The sequence below is a fragment of the Malus domestica genome, chromosome 01, assembly GCF_042453785.1.
Source record: "Malus domestica chromosome 01, GDT2T_hap1".
Classification (NCBI taxonomy): domain Eukaryota; kingdom Viridiplantae; phylum Streptophyta; class Magnoliopsida; order Rosales; family Rosaceae; genus Malus; species Malus domestica.
In genome coordinates, this window is record NC_091661.1 from 9,464,794 (window position 1) to 9,479,098 (window position 14,305).

Genomic DNA, 14,305 nt, shown 5'->3' on the forward strand with positions numbered 1-14,305 from the left:
TTTGGGCTTCTTGTGTTTTAGCTATTAAGTTTGTCATACAACTTAAGTTATGGGCTTGACTGTTCAAAGCTCATTAGGCCCTGAGGCCTAATGTGTTTTAAGTTGTCACACTTAAGTTAATGAGCTTGACTATTCAAACTCATTGGGCTTTGAAGACCAACACTAGCTCAAGGTCTAAAAAGAACTTATTCGTTTGATTAATTAACATATTAATCAACTCTTTAATTGCTCACACTCAACTCCGTTATATTCTTTAATCATTACCTTACACGGTGTGTGATCCATTACATTCTAGTTAGCGAGGCAATGGGCGAATCAATTGTGAATTGAAACTTGCTTTCAATTCGCCCTTAGTGACTGTTAATCATCAAGGCTTCTACAAACCATGGGTGACACCTAGCAGCATATCATGGCTACCCAAGCTAAGCAGAAAAGGTTGAAGAACCTATTTAGTTTGGGATTACAATGCAATACGGTCTAAATTAATACTTAATCACATTGTTTGGTAATGGTTTATTCATGTCTACTGTCCAATGTGATTCTCTTGTCTATATCATTACCTTGAAAGCGATTTGGAAAGTACTTCCTAAATCATATTCATACTCTGGTCATATATTCTTAATTATATTATAGAGTATTCTCGGTTAGAAATCCCTTGTTAAGCATTCACATGCCCACATGATTAAGTAGCTTAACCTCAATTATGTCGGGGACACCCTCTAATGGAATGCCTTTAACATAGTCAAAGATTAAGGACCTAACCACATGACAAGTATGATGGCTCAGGCTAAAGGACCACTTTGCATTATCCCAACTAGTGAGTTCTCATATGACATGAGTATGAGAACTCCTGTTTGGTCACGTTCAGTGGACTCACTCTCTATTGAGCACTTACATACTTGTCTTGGTGTCATTCACACTAATGACTCGAGACTAGTCGCTTTCTGGGAGGACATAGTATATGCAGATCTATCTGAATTGTCAACACTCAATTGGCAATCCTATGATCAAGAACATGTAGGATATATCCATGAAAGAGAAAGGTCTCATGAATATAATTTTTTAGATTACATTCTCTTAATTACATATTCCTCGGACTTATCATTTAAGTGTATAACAGTTAATGAGATAGCTTTATACAATAATCGTTGCCGTTACATTAAACTAGATTAGTTTAATATGTGAAATGTTTGTAAAGCACATTTCCAACAATCTCCCACTTGCACTAGAGCTAACCAACTGTGTGTTCAGTTATGATACATTTTCAGATGTCATTCCAAAGGTTACAACTATTTCTTCTCTTTGTTCTTCAATATTACCTATAATGCATCAAAGATTAAACATATGCTTCTTGAAGGAGATTTGCATGACTATAGTTTTGATTTTTATGCTTCCGTTGCTTATGTATTTAAATTTTGAATTGTATATGTATGCTAGTCATTAGAAATCTCACCTAAATCTCTAGTTTTCCCTTTCAAATGGTACCATGAGCCAAAGGTTTATACGTTGATGTGTCTTTTGGATTTTATGCAGATGGGTTATAATTCTATGTATAACATATTATTTCTTCATTTTAGATACGTACTGAATGTGTTCAAGTTGAAAAAGATATGCCTACAAAAGTGATTTGATACTTGAATGAAGAGTGAGATTTTGAACAAATTTTGGTGCTTATTTTCTAAGGTTCGGCCATGTTGGGGTTAGGGTAGGTGTTTGTGTTTTGTTTTTGTTGACACACACACATTTATGCTTCAAACCCTAGACCTTGTCACCTTTGTTTTTGGCTTGAAAACCCACCAAGAAAGTTCCAATCTTGAAATTGTTTTCATGGTTGTGTTATTGGTGTTCATGTTGTTCTTTATTTATTTTTTAATTTGAGTGTGGATCTTTGTTTAAGTTTATTAAACTTGTTTTAGTGTTTCCCAAGAGGATCTTGGTAAATATTTTGTCCTTTTGATTAGAACAACACAAAATGTGTAATTTTAATTAGTTGTCCTTTTTTCTATGGCTCCTTATTATAAAGAGAGGAGTTTCGCTTTCATCAAAACAAAACAAAAAATTGACAGACCCACAACAATATATACATTTATTAACATTCATCATTAAATTGTCAAATATGCAACAAAAAAATAAATAAAAATATCATATCTAATCACATCTTACCGTTAAAAGATAAATGTATTAAGTAAATGCTAACTAAGTCCCAAAGGACTTGAATTGTAAATGTATAATTTTTTTTACAACAAAACAAGCAAAAATTATAGTATATGTTGATTAGGACTGGTTCAGATCGGGATCCTGAGTCGAAATCAATTCCAAAAACTGAATCGAAAAATTTCAGGACAGGAATTTCAAAGCCATAAACCTAACCAAAATTTCGGGATTCCGGTAATAATTCAATTTTTTTTGTTCGGATCGGGAGAGGGCATTCATGCCCAATTTGTTGGGCTTTTTCATTTGATTTGGGATTTGGAAACCCTAATCCTTAGTTTCAAAACCCTAATCCCCAATTTCAAAATCCAAATCGAATTCAAAATTTCATTTAAAAAAGCTTTAATTCCAAAATCACAATCCCTCTTTAATACAAAACAAAAACCGTAATCCCCAATTTCAGCAGCCTTAATCCCATTTTCGAATTCAAACCAAAGTTGGCAAATGAAATTATGAAATGATTTAGAAAGGAAGGTCCCAGTTTCTTACCTTCATGCTTATGCAGTGTAGAGCAAATCAACAGAGGAGTCTCGAGCAAGAGAGAGAGGAAGAGACTAAGAGACAAGAGTCGAGACTGACAAATGACTAAGGAATCTCGAGAGAGATCGAAGACAGTGTGGTGTGGTGTGTGTGGGTCATGTGTGTGGATTGGCCGAATTCGAAGACGGACAGAGAATAGGGAGGAGGAGACTCATAGAGGGACCTGGATTGTCTGCCCTCCCATTTCGGTGCCCTCCTATTTTGTGTGGTCACGGTTAAGCCACGTCAACCTTTTATATTGTTTTTTATAAAAATAATAAAACAAAAAGAAATAATAATATAAAATGTTGACGTGGCTTAACCGTGACCACACAAACAGGAGGGCACGAGGAGGGCACCAAAATGGAAGGGCAGACAGTCCAAGTCCCTCATAGAGATCGAGAGAATCAGAGAGTCAGAGAGAGCGAGGGAGTCAAGTGAGGTGAGGTCAAAAGAGAGGGTTGATTTGGATTCCATGCTTAAGATTAAATCTTATCCAAATCCGACGAGTATTATAATTCCAAATTTATATATTATTGTAAATTAAAGTAGTATATATATTTTTTATTTTGGTTGGGTATCGGGCCAAGGCTTGCCTATGTCCAGTGTGGGCTGCGCCACCATCCGGAAATTGAGGGCACCAAAATTATTAGGGTGGTAAATTCATATACGTTTTTAGAGTAAAAATTTATAAAATTTGGTTAGGTATCCAAAAAGTTAACAAGAACTAGTGATTTCAATTGTTTAAAATTAATAAGAAGGTTACGAGTTTGAAATGGTATGGGTTTTTATTCACTTTCCAACTTTACAAATTTCTTTTCATAAGAGTACAAATTTTTAAAATTTGGTCAAATGATCAAGAAATTTAACAGTTGTGGTTTATGCTATTTAAAATTACTAAAGAGGTCCAGGGTCCAATCATCAATAATCACATCATACAGTTTTCTAAATTTGCTCTCTAGCATTAGCCTTCAAGAAATTAATGTAAGTATGTCCTTGCCAATACTAGGTTTCATTTAGTGCTCATTCATTGCTTGGACATGTCAATTAAAGACTTGAAAATATAATTATTTTTGAAGTCCAATTGACAAGGTTAGCAAATAAGAAAAAACACCTCACGAGTTATATAAAAGCACTTTAAAAGTTCAAATAGATGGGAGACAAAACTCATCATCTATCTACTTCAAACTCAATAATTTCATATATGTTTTTTCCTTTTTTTTTCTTTCTAAATTATTGAGTTTGAAGTGTTTTCTAAGTATAATTTTATCGATTGCATAGTGACAGTTAAGAAACAGGTGATTTTAACTTTCCTCATCAAGACCACAAATTGAGCAATTATTATCTGTATGTTGAGTATATCTGCTAAGCCGCACTCTAGTTTGTATTTTCTCTTGAATAAATAGCCAAACAATTTTTTTTTCCTTAGGCGGGATCTTCAAATTCCACATCTTATTGAGCAAACTCTTCCTATTTACTTCCTGATTAATCCCTTGAATCCAAGTGGCCGATTTGATCGAAAAATCCCATTTGAAGAATGCTCCCATACAAAGTAATAATTCTTGTTGCATATTGGAATAGGGATCAAACATATCTTACTTACAATATCCCTATCCAGTACTCGAGACAAGCAGTCTTTGTCCCAACAATTGTCCAAAATAAAATCACTTACTTTTAACTCCCACTCTAAATACTCATGCCTATTTTCAAGAATCAGCTAGAAAAAGGGTAAGGAAAAATCCAGTGTTAGGTCCAGAAAAGAATATCTTTACCATTACCCACAATCCACCTCATCCCGTTGCGAATAACATCCCTACTACTTAAAATTCCTTTCTAGGCCTTTTGCTATATTTTGCAATTAAGAAAAATCCTCTCCTCATAAATACTTTTGTTTGACAATTTGAACCCACCAATTATTCTCATTTTAAGAACTTTCTAGCCAAGTTTAGTAAGGCAAGCCAAATTGAAATGATCTACTCTTTTAATACCTAGCCCACCCTGATCTTTAGGTCTACAAAGTTTACTCAAACCCACCGAATTTAACTTTTTATCCCTTCCCTAAAAGAAATCCCTACATTCCTTGTTCACTTTCTCAGTTAGACAGTTAGGGCATTTAAAACATGACATCACGTGATTAAGCATACTAGTTATATTGGAATTAATAAGGGTTAATCTTCCCGCCTTTGAAAGGGAATTCGCCTTCCAACTGGCCAGTTTTGGTTTAATTCTTGCGTAATTCACTTTCATTAACAGAATATTTCCAAAACACAATATTATGAATTCCAAGTACTTGCCAATCATCGTTTTATGCTGGATATATGTAAAATATATACAATAGCATTTCTAGTCTGGTTTGTCGTATTCCTTGAAAAATGGAGGGAAGATTAGTGAAAAATTACTTGTTGACCCAAATCTTTTGCAAACAAAGTTAGAATATCAAGAACCTTACGGGCTCCTTTTATAGTAGCTTTAATGTGACGACCTGTCCCAAATTATTATATATATTTTCTCCCTGAGTGTGTAAAATGACAAATATGCCCTTGTTGGTTAAGTGACATGGATGTACATATGTAGTTCTAAATTATTATTTATGTTGTCATAATTAAATCGTACCTGACATCATAGGTGCGATGACACTAGTTAGACTGGAATGGGAAGCGTAACGAAAAAGTTACGAATATATATGTAGTGTGTAACGGGCCAAAATAAAGAACCAATCATATTAATTCCTATTTCCTTGGCCTCCATTAGCTATTTGGGCTTTTATTTCATTTGGACCAATTAAAATATATCTCTCTCTTCTGCCCAATCAGAACATACACACCCACACTCTCCCTTCTCTCTCTCATTCTCGAGACTTCCTATTTCTTTTTTTTCTTGCAACTGAGACACCCCCAGCTGTCTTACACCTTAAATCAACACGAATCGAATTGGAAATCACCACCATCACTATCCTTTCGACTTCACGAACTCAGTGGTACCCTTAGTTTCCGAGTTGGTGAGTTGTAACCCGTTAACTCGCAAGATCCGACGAGGATCATAGTTTCTTTGACATGATCCCGGTAAGATTAAGAGGTTTTAGGACTTGGAAAGGTTCCCACACAACTTCCCTAGCACTCTAGAGTAGGTTTAAGGTTGTGTTGACGTCAGATCACACAGTTTTGAGGAACTCCAGTTTTGGCCGGAGCTGTCGAGGGATTTTTCGACCATTTTCCGTTGGATTTTGACTTCTAATAGGTACGAACATGTTCTAATCTTTAAGACCTTCAAATTCATATAAATTTCATGGATTTTGGTTAAGAAATGAAGTAGATATAAGCATTTGAAAATCTTCCAGAAACCGGCAAGTGCAGACGGCAGAGACCAGAGAAGAAGAAGGTATATTTCGTTAACTTTAATAGAATATTCTAACGGCGTTAGGTAACGTCGTTACCATTGGGGGTGTTTGTGTTATCAAGTAGATCAGGTTGGTATATTCAAACACCCCATTTGAGCAACGTATGAGGAATTAATCCTAGGCTTTGTTTGTGTGCTATCGAATTAATGTTAAATTAGCTATTTCGCATATAGGTGAGACGTACCCTGAGGATGAGCGTGGACAAGTGAGGCTAGGGGGCTACGATTCTGCTACTTATCAGTGAGTGGGCATTTGTTTTCTATATATATATATATATATATATAGTTTCCAAAAATGTTTTTATATGGAATTATGCTTAGTTTGCCATGTCGTAAATAAGTTACATTTTAAATATTGCATTGTTACACTTGTGAATTGTATCATGTGATGTTGCGGAGACTCAGGTAAGCTTCAGGTGAGTATTATGTGATTGAATGGGTTGTATTGCATCGGTATGCATATATTTATTTAGAGCTCATCATGGTTGAACCTTGGTATTAGTGCTCCTGCCCGGGGCCAGGGCCAGTCTTCATGTGATTGTTCACCTCTGCACCGCACACCATGGATCCAAGTCTAGTGCCAGCCTGTCGTACAGACCACAATAGATGGTTCCGACTCGTAGGTGACTCGCGATTTATCGCACAGCCTTCACGTGATCGTAGCACTTAAGCGTACATATTTATACCTAGCCTGTCGTACATGTCACACTAGGTGACTCCGACTCGTGTACTAGCCTAGATTGATGAGCTATAGGTCCAATCGTACAAGTCCCATTAGATGACTCCGACTACCATGTTCATTTATATCGATTTCACACCTGGCTTACATACAATGGTGTTGAAATGTTATGGCATGGCATGCTTCTATTTCCATTACCTTGAGCATTGATTATGATACTTATGTAGTATTTCTTAGAAACTATACGGGTTTTACAGAGAGGGGTTATTATTTTCAGAAAAAAAGAAATGTGTTTTCTAAAGCTTTGTTTTTGCCAACTCACCATTCTATTTTGTGCCCCTCTAAGTCTTAGGTCGCTGTTCTTCTACGTGGAATACGAGGATGGACCGGCGATTCTGACGTATCACTAAATAATGTAGGGACTCTCTCTCTGGTTGTATAATTAGTACTGAGTTAGCTTGGCTGCACTTTTGTTTTACCTATGCTCTGATATGTGTGTATCTTATACTTGATCACTTTCAGACACTTATATTTTATCTTTAGTTTAAATAAGTTTAGGTTGGGGTTTTATTTATTCACATTTTCTTATTATTTTCACTTCTGTTACGCACTTGGCTACGTCACCCTTATGTGACGGCCAGCATGCCTCGACTCCAGTCGGGGTGTGTCAGTTTGGTATCAGAGCCTAGGTTTGGCAGTCCTGCATTCTTCATTTGTGTTATAAGTCCTAATCATTTTGATCTCTTATGTCAGAACCATGCCGCCTCGTAGAAAGCCACTTACTTCTTCTGAGTCTGATTTTCTAGATATTGGACAACTTGGTGAAGCTATTGCTAATGCTATTCAGTCCTCACTTTGTCCTCCCCAGAGAACCCCCTTGGAGACTGTATATAACTTGAAGCTAAATGATTTTTTTGGCAATAAGGGGTTTGAGGGAGTTGAGCGTTGGCTCGATCATGTTGAGAAAACCTTTTGAGTGATGCAGCGACAGGGAAATCTTCCAGAGGATAGATGGGTCGAGACAACCACTTGGTTCTTACGAGATGCTATGAACTGCGAGTGTTTAAACAGAAGTTTCAAAAGAGATATATACCTCCGGAGTATTTGGATCATAAGAGGGATGCATTCTCAGAATTGAAGCAGGGGAAAATGTCAGCCACTGAGTATCACAGAAAGTTTACTGATTTGTCCCGGTATTGTCCAGAGATCGCTGAAAATCCTGCTGAGATGCTTCGACATTTTAAGAAAGGTACTCGTAAGAAGTTGCGTTCTATGGCGACTTCGACTCCCTGTTCCACATATTAGGAATTCTTTGAAGTTCTACTCTGGGTTGAAGACTCCGAGAATGCTCCAGATGATAATGATGAAGAGGAAGAAAAAGGTAATAATAAGAAAATTAATACTAATAAAGATAAATGGCAGTCATCCTACGATCCTCGTAAAACACAAAATTTTAAGCGGAGTTTTACTAGTTCTGGTTTATCCAGTGGTGATTCAAATTCTACTACACCACAGAGGGGTGGCGGGTTCACAAGGGGTTCCTGTTTTCAGAGGCAGAGGAATCCTAATAGTTCTGGTGCTCCACTTTGTCGTAGGTGTAATAACCGTCATTTCAGAAATTGTAGAAGTGGTAGATGTTTCAATTGTGGTCAGATTGGGCATAGGGCTAACCAGTGCGCACATAATTAGCAAAAACCCCAGCCTCTTACCTTACCACCAGTTGTTCCCCTTCAACAGATTCAGGGATCTAGTGGCTATACTCCAATTAGTTATGGTGGTGTTTACCACTATCAGGGAGATGTAGCTCCATATTTTGGGGGAAGCTTATCAGTATCCAGCAGATCCATATTATCAGGGTGGTTATCCACCATATCAGGGAGCTTATGTGTTGTATACACCGTATTAGGGTGGTGGACTATAGTGGTATACTGGAGGATAGTCTCAAAACCTTGATGTTGCCTCTAGCAGTGCTGGTTCGACTAGGCAGCCTAATCAGCCCAATTAGGGATGAGTTATTCAGGGATGTAGTTATCAAGGAAATAGAGGTCATGGATGCCGGCAGCAGGCGCAAGGCCGCGTTCACCACATCACTTTGCAAGATGCTTAGAGCAACCCTGATTTGATTATAGGTACATTGAATATTCTTGGTCATTTTGCTAGAGTATTAATTGATTCAGGTGCTACGCATTATGTTATTTCTCATATGTTTGCTTAAAAGACTCAACCACACCCTACTCCCCTCGGTTATGAGTTGGAGTTCTCCATGCCTAGAGGCGAAACTTGTTATGTTAGCTGGGAATATCAAGGATGTCATATTCTTATTGAAGATGTCATCATGCCAGCTAATCTTGTTCCTTTGGATATTGTTGATTTTGATGTTATTCTAGGCATGGATTGGTTACATTATAATTGTGCCAAGTTAGATTGTTATGAGAAGGTTGTCACTTTCCATCGGTCGGGTTGCATGTCGTCACTTTTGTTGGCGAGCATTGTGGGTTGAGACAAGGTGCTATCTTGACCGTAAGAGCAAAGAGACTATTAAGGAAAGGACGTCAGGGCTATCTAGCTCATGTGGTTTTGAACGAGGGTACTTCTACTCGAGTGGAAGATGTTCGAGTAGTTGGACACTTTCTTAATGTCTTTCTTGATTATTTACCTAGTCTACCACTGGATCATGAGGTGGAGTTCGCTATTGATCTAATTCCAGGTATAGATTCTATTTTTTTAACCCCTTATCGAATGGCTCCTGCTGAATTGAGGGAATTGAAAACCTAATTACAAGAACTCGTTGATAAAGGTTTTATCCAACCGAGTACTTTGCCGTGGGGAGCCCCAGTTTTGTTCTTATGAAGGAAAGACGAGATTCTGAGGTTATGTATTGATTATTGACAATTGAACGGGGTAACGATTAAAAACTGTTATCCGTTACCTCGTATTGATGATCTTTTGTACCAGCTTCGGGGTGCCTGTATGTTTTCAAAGATTGATCTGAGATCTGGGTATTATTAGTTGAAGATCAGGAGTGAAGATGTCCCGATGACTTCATTTCGGACTCAATATGGACATTACGAGTTTCTAGCACCCAATCAGACTTTCATTCTCTCTCTGCCCAATCAGAAACCATCATTTTTGACTCTCTCTTCTCCTTTTCTCTCTCAAACCCGTACCTTTCTCTTCTCTGCAACAAAGAAGACCACCGCCATCGCTTCACAGATCGAACCTAAAAACCACATATTTGGACTCTTCTCGTCACTAGAACTTAACCATACCCTTAAATCGCGTGTTGGTTGAGTTTTGAATGGTCAACGCGGAGCAACTCGGAAGCTTCGACTCGTTGGTTTTTGTGTCGACATGATTGTGGTTGAGTTACCAAGTTTTGAAGGTTGTGGAAGTATTCACACAACTCTTTAAGGTCCAGAGACTAGTTTTGGTGAGTCGTTGGCGTCGAAATAAGCGAGTTCAAGAGGTTGACTTTTTTGCTGGAGTTATCGAGCTATTTTTAGGCCAATCTTTGATCATTTTTCGACTTTCAAAAGGTATGATTTTGTTCCCCTCGTCATGTGCTTCAAATCCATATAAAATTCGTGGAAAATGGTTAAGAAATGGCAAAGTTTCAAAGATTTGAAAATTTTCCAATTTCTAGCAGAAAATCAAGTTGCGGACGGCGATGGACAACAAAAGCAACTGGAGAAGAAGGAGAATATTCATTCAAAGTTGACCGAATATTCTTGTTGTCTGTTAGGGTTTGGCCGCGTGTGGTGGCACATCTGGCCGTGCCCTAGACGGCGCATGGCTGTGCGTCTGGGCTCCGTTTTGCTTTTTGAAAATTTGTGTAGGTCCGTGATATCGAGTAGATCGATTTCATATATTCAAATCTTCGTATGAGAAAATTATGGGAAGTTATTCCTAGTTTTTAGCATATGTCCTTATTAATTAATTATATATAGTTGTTTCGCATATAGGGGAAAGCTACCCTGAGGACATACGTGGACAAGCGAGACTAGGGGCTACGATCCTACGACATACCAGTGAGTGGGCATTTTGTTTTTCGTATTTTACGTATATACTTTATGGTTTCCATGAATGTTTTTAAATGGTTTTATGCATTTATGCCATGAATTATATATTTTTCTTAATGCTATGACATGGTTGAGTTTTATATTGCATCATGGCATGTCCATATGCATATTACCTGCATGTAATTGATGTGAATGGTTTGAAATGCTAATGTGAACGCGGGACGTGCAGGTAAGTCCAAGTAAAGTTATGTGATGAATTGAATGGTTGAATGATTATGGCATGCTTATATTCATATAGTCTGCTCATCATTGCTACACCGGTGTTAGTGCTCGCCCCGGGCTAGGGCTAGTCCTTCACGTGATGTTCACCTCGCACCCCACGCTCGCCTTGGATCCAAGTATGTGCTAGTCATGTCGTACATGTCACATTAGGTGACTTCGACTCTTGTGTTAGCCTAGATGGATGAGCGATATGTGAAGTTGTACAGGTTACATTAGGTGACTCCGACTGACATGTTAGTATAGATTACAGCACATAATTATATCTATACTGTTGTTGAGAATATCTGCTGTGGCATACTTCTAGACTTACATTTGGCATGCATTTGATTTTCATGCTTATACGTAGTATGATTTTCTGGAAACTATACTTGTTTTACAGCGAGGGGTTAGTATGATTGAAAAATAAATGGATTTTATAAACCTTTATTTTTGTGCCCACTCACTCTTCTGTTTTTCGCCCCTCCAAGTCCTAATTAGCTTATCTATCTATATGGCATATGAGGAATAGCTGGTGGTTCTGACATATCTCCATCTTAATGTAGGAACTTATCTCTAGTTGTGTATTAAGTACATCTCTCGTTCGACTGCTTTACCTTTATGTTATCTATGCTCTGAATATTTGTAGTTATGGGTTGTAACCATTACTGCACACTCACATTATTAGTTAATTAAATTCTAGTTTTGGTTTTAATTTATTCACAATTTTCTTTGATCACTTGCACTATGGTTACGTCACTTTCATGTGACGGCCAACACGCCTTGATTCTGGTCGGGGTGTGTCAAAAACATTCTACCTTAACTCAAGTAACAAATATATTAATGTATATTATATCTATAAGCGAGATATGAAACCTAACTAAAAGGTAAAAAAAAACATAATATATCTATAAGTAAGACACATTAATATGTGACAGGTTGATTTTAAAAAAGAATCTGTCATATGGTAGATAAGTATAATTAACTTGTGATACAAGTTGATTTTAAAAATTAAAAATAAAATCTATAAATGGGGTTTAAAGCAAGAGGAAGAACAAGAAATATTTTTTTTTTAATTTTTATTTTCATTATTAATATTATTATTTTGTGTTGCATATTAGGATGCGTTGTATCGCTTCGGTGAGTCATTTATAGCCTCGTTCTTACGATGGCTTTTGTGGCTTCGGTGCCATATATGTTACATATGCCGTAATTGTGGCGGATCTATATTGGAACTTATAGTTCTTGTGTGTAATGGTAGTTGTGTAAGAGTTTTCCTTCTTAACGAATTTATGCGGATTTACTCCAAATCAAGATATTTGGTCATTGGAATTATACCCATTTCGCACCAATGTAACATTTGTTGAATGTATTTGTTTTGATCAAAGAAATTATCTATCACTTCTGTAAAAAAATAAAAAATAAAAAAATAAGGGTAAATTACACTACCTCAACTATGGGTCTAAACACAATCTCATACCTCATGTTTTAAACATTGCAATGTCATACCTTAACTTACGAATTCATTGCAATGTCTTACCTCTGTCAAATTTTCTTTCAATTTGGTTGTTAAGTGAGGATGTGGCAAGAGTGGAACCTACCCATTGGTCAAGTAAAATAAAAAATTAATTAATTTTTATTTAATTTATTAATGATTTTTTATTTAAGAATTAAAATAATTAAAAAATAACTCTCTCACTTCTTTCTCCCACCTTTCTCCCTTCTCCGTCTAAACCAATTTCCTCGTCCATCTCTCATAGACCTGGCATTCGTGTCGTGTTTTCCATGTTCGTGTCGTTTTCGTGTCATACCTGATATCTTAACGGGTCATGTCGTGTAACACCCGTTAAAATAAATGGGTAAAATGACCCGACCCGAAATCGACCTGATAATATTAACAGGTAATATGACTCAACCTGTTACCTGTTAAGGAAAATATATTTTAAACCAATAAATAATCAAATGAAAAATATAATACTAAATTAGTATATACATACCATATTGTCACATCCAAAACATAAAAATGTAATTTTCTTTTAAGTATATTTTCACTTACCTAAAGTCTTTAATAGTTTTTTAATTAATGTAGACTATTAGAGGATGCATGAAAATGAACGGTTTGGATTGTTGATATTATATTCAGAGTTTTACGTTTAGTGAAAATATTGTTTGATGTTTATAAAGTTTCTACAAACTATATGACATTAACTCATATTTTAGTTAACCGTAAATATCGAAACATGATATCAAAGATCTAAACCGTTCATCTTCTTACATCCGCCAGATGATCATGTTTTCAAAAAAAAGAAAATTTTAAAAATGAAATTCAGTAAGAAGAATAAAGCGTAAATGACAATCGACGGTTAAATATAAATTTAAGGTTTATGAATTATAATGTTGGATTTCGAAGCTGACCCCTTCATGAAAGTTGTAAAGTTTGTCACTATGAGTGATTGTATATTTTTGTTTACATTTTTTACACTTCTACAATAATTATTATTAATTTTTCCCTCAAATAAAAAACATTATTCATGAAGGTTTGGAGGATTTTAAAAATCTAAACGATAATGTAAATATAACCATTATCTACTTGTGGAGGAATAATGATGAATCATGAGTGTTTATAAATTCTTTCACATTTTTCATACTTGTATGTATGTCTTCTTAGTTCTTGCCTATACAAATACTATATTAGTTTATTTTAATTTTGGACAACAACATGTTAAGTAAAATTTATCCTAGTAATGATAATAAAGAACTCTCATAATAAAAATAAATAATGAATAAAACTTTTTTTTAAAACTTATATAGAATAATAATACAAAACTGTGACAGTCTGTCCCAAAATATATTTTTCGATGGTGTGAATTGACTAGAATACCCTTGGATGTTGAGTATATGGTGTAGTGTTGTCGTTTGAGTTTGGGTGTTAGACTAATCTAATTAGTTCCGAAGTTTTTAGAACTTAAAAATTATGGTTTTGTGGTTGTTAGTAGCCCAAAACTGGACCACACACTCACACTCACACACACCACTCTCGTTGACTTCTCTCTCTCCTCCGTCCCTCAAATTTCTTGCCATTTCCGTACAACCTGTACGGACAACCCTCAAAACCCTTTCAAACTTCACAGATTGAGGTTGTGATTGATGTTTTTAGACTTCTTGCAAGCTTAGGAGTCGAATGGTAGTGATGGTTGGACGTGAAAATCTCGAAAAACCTGAG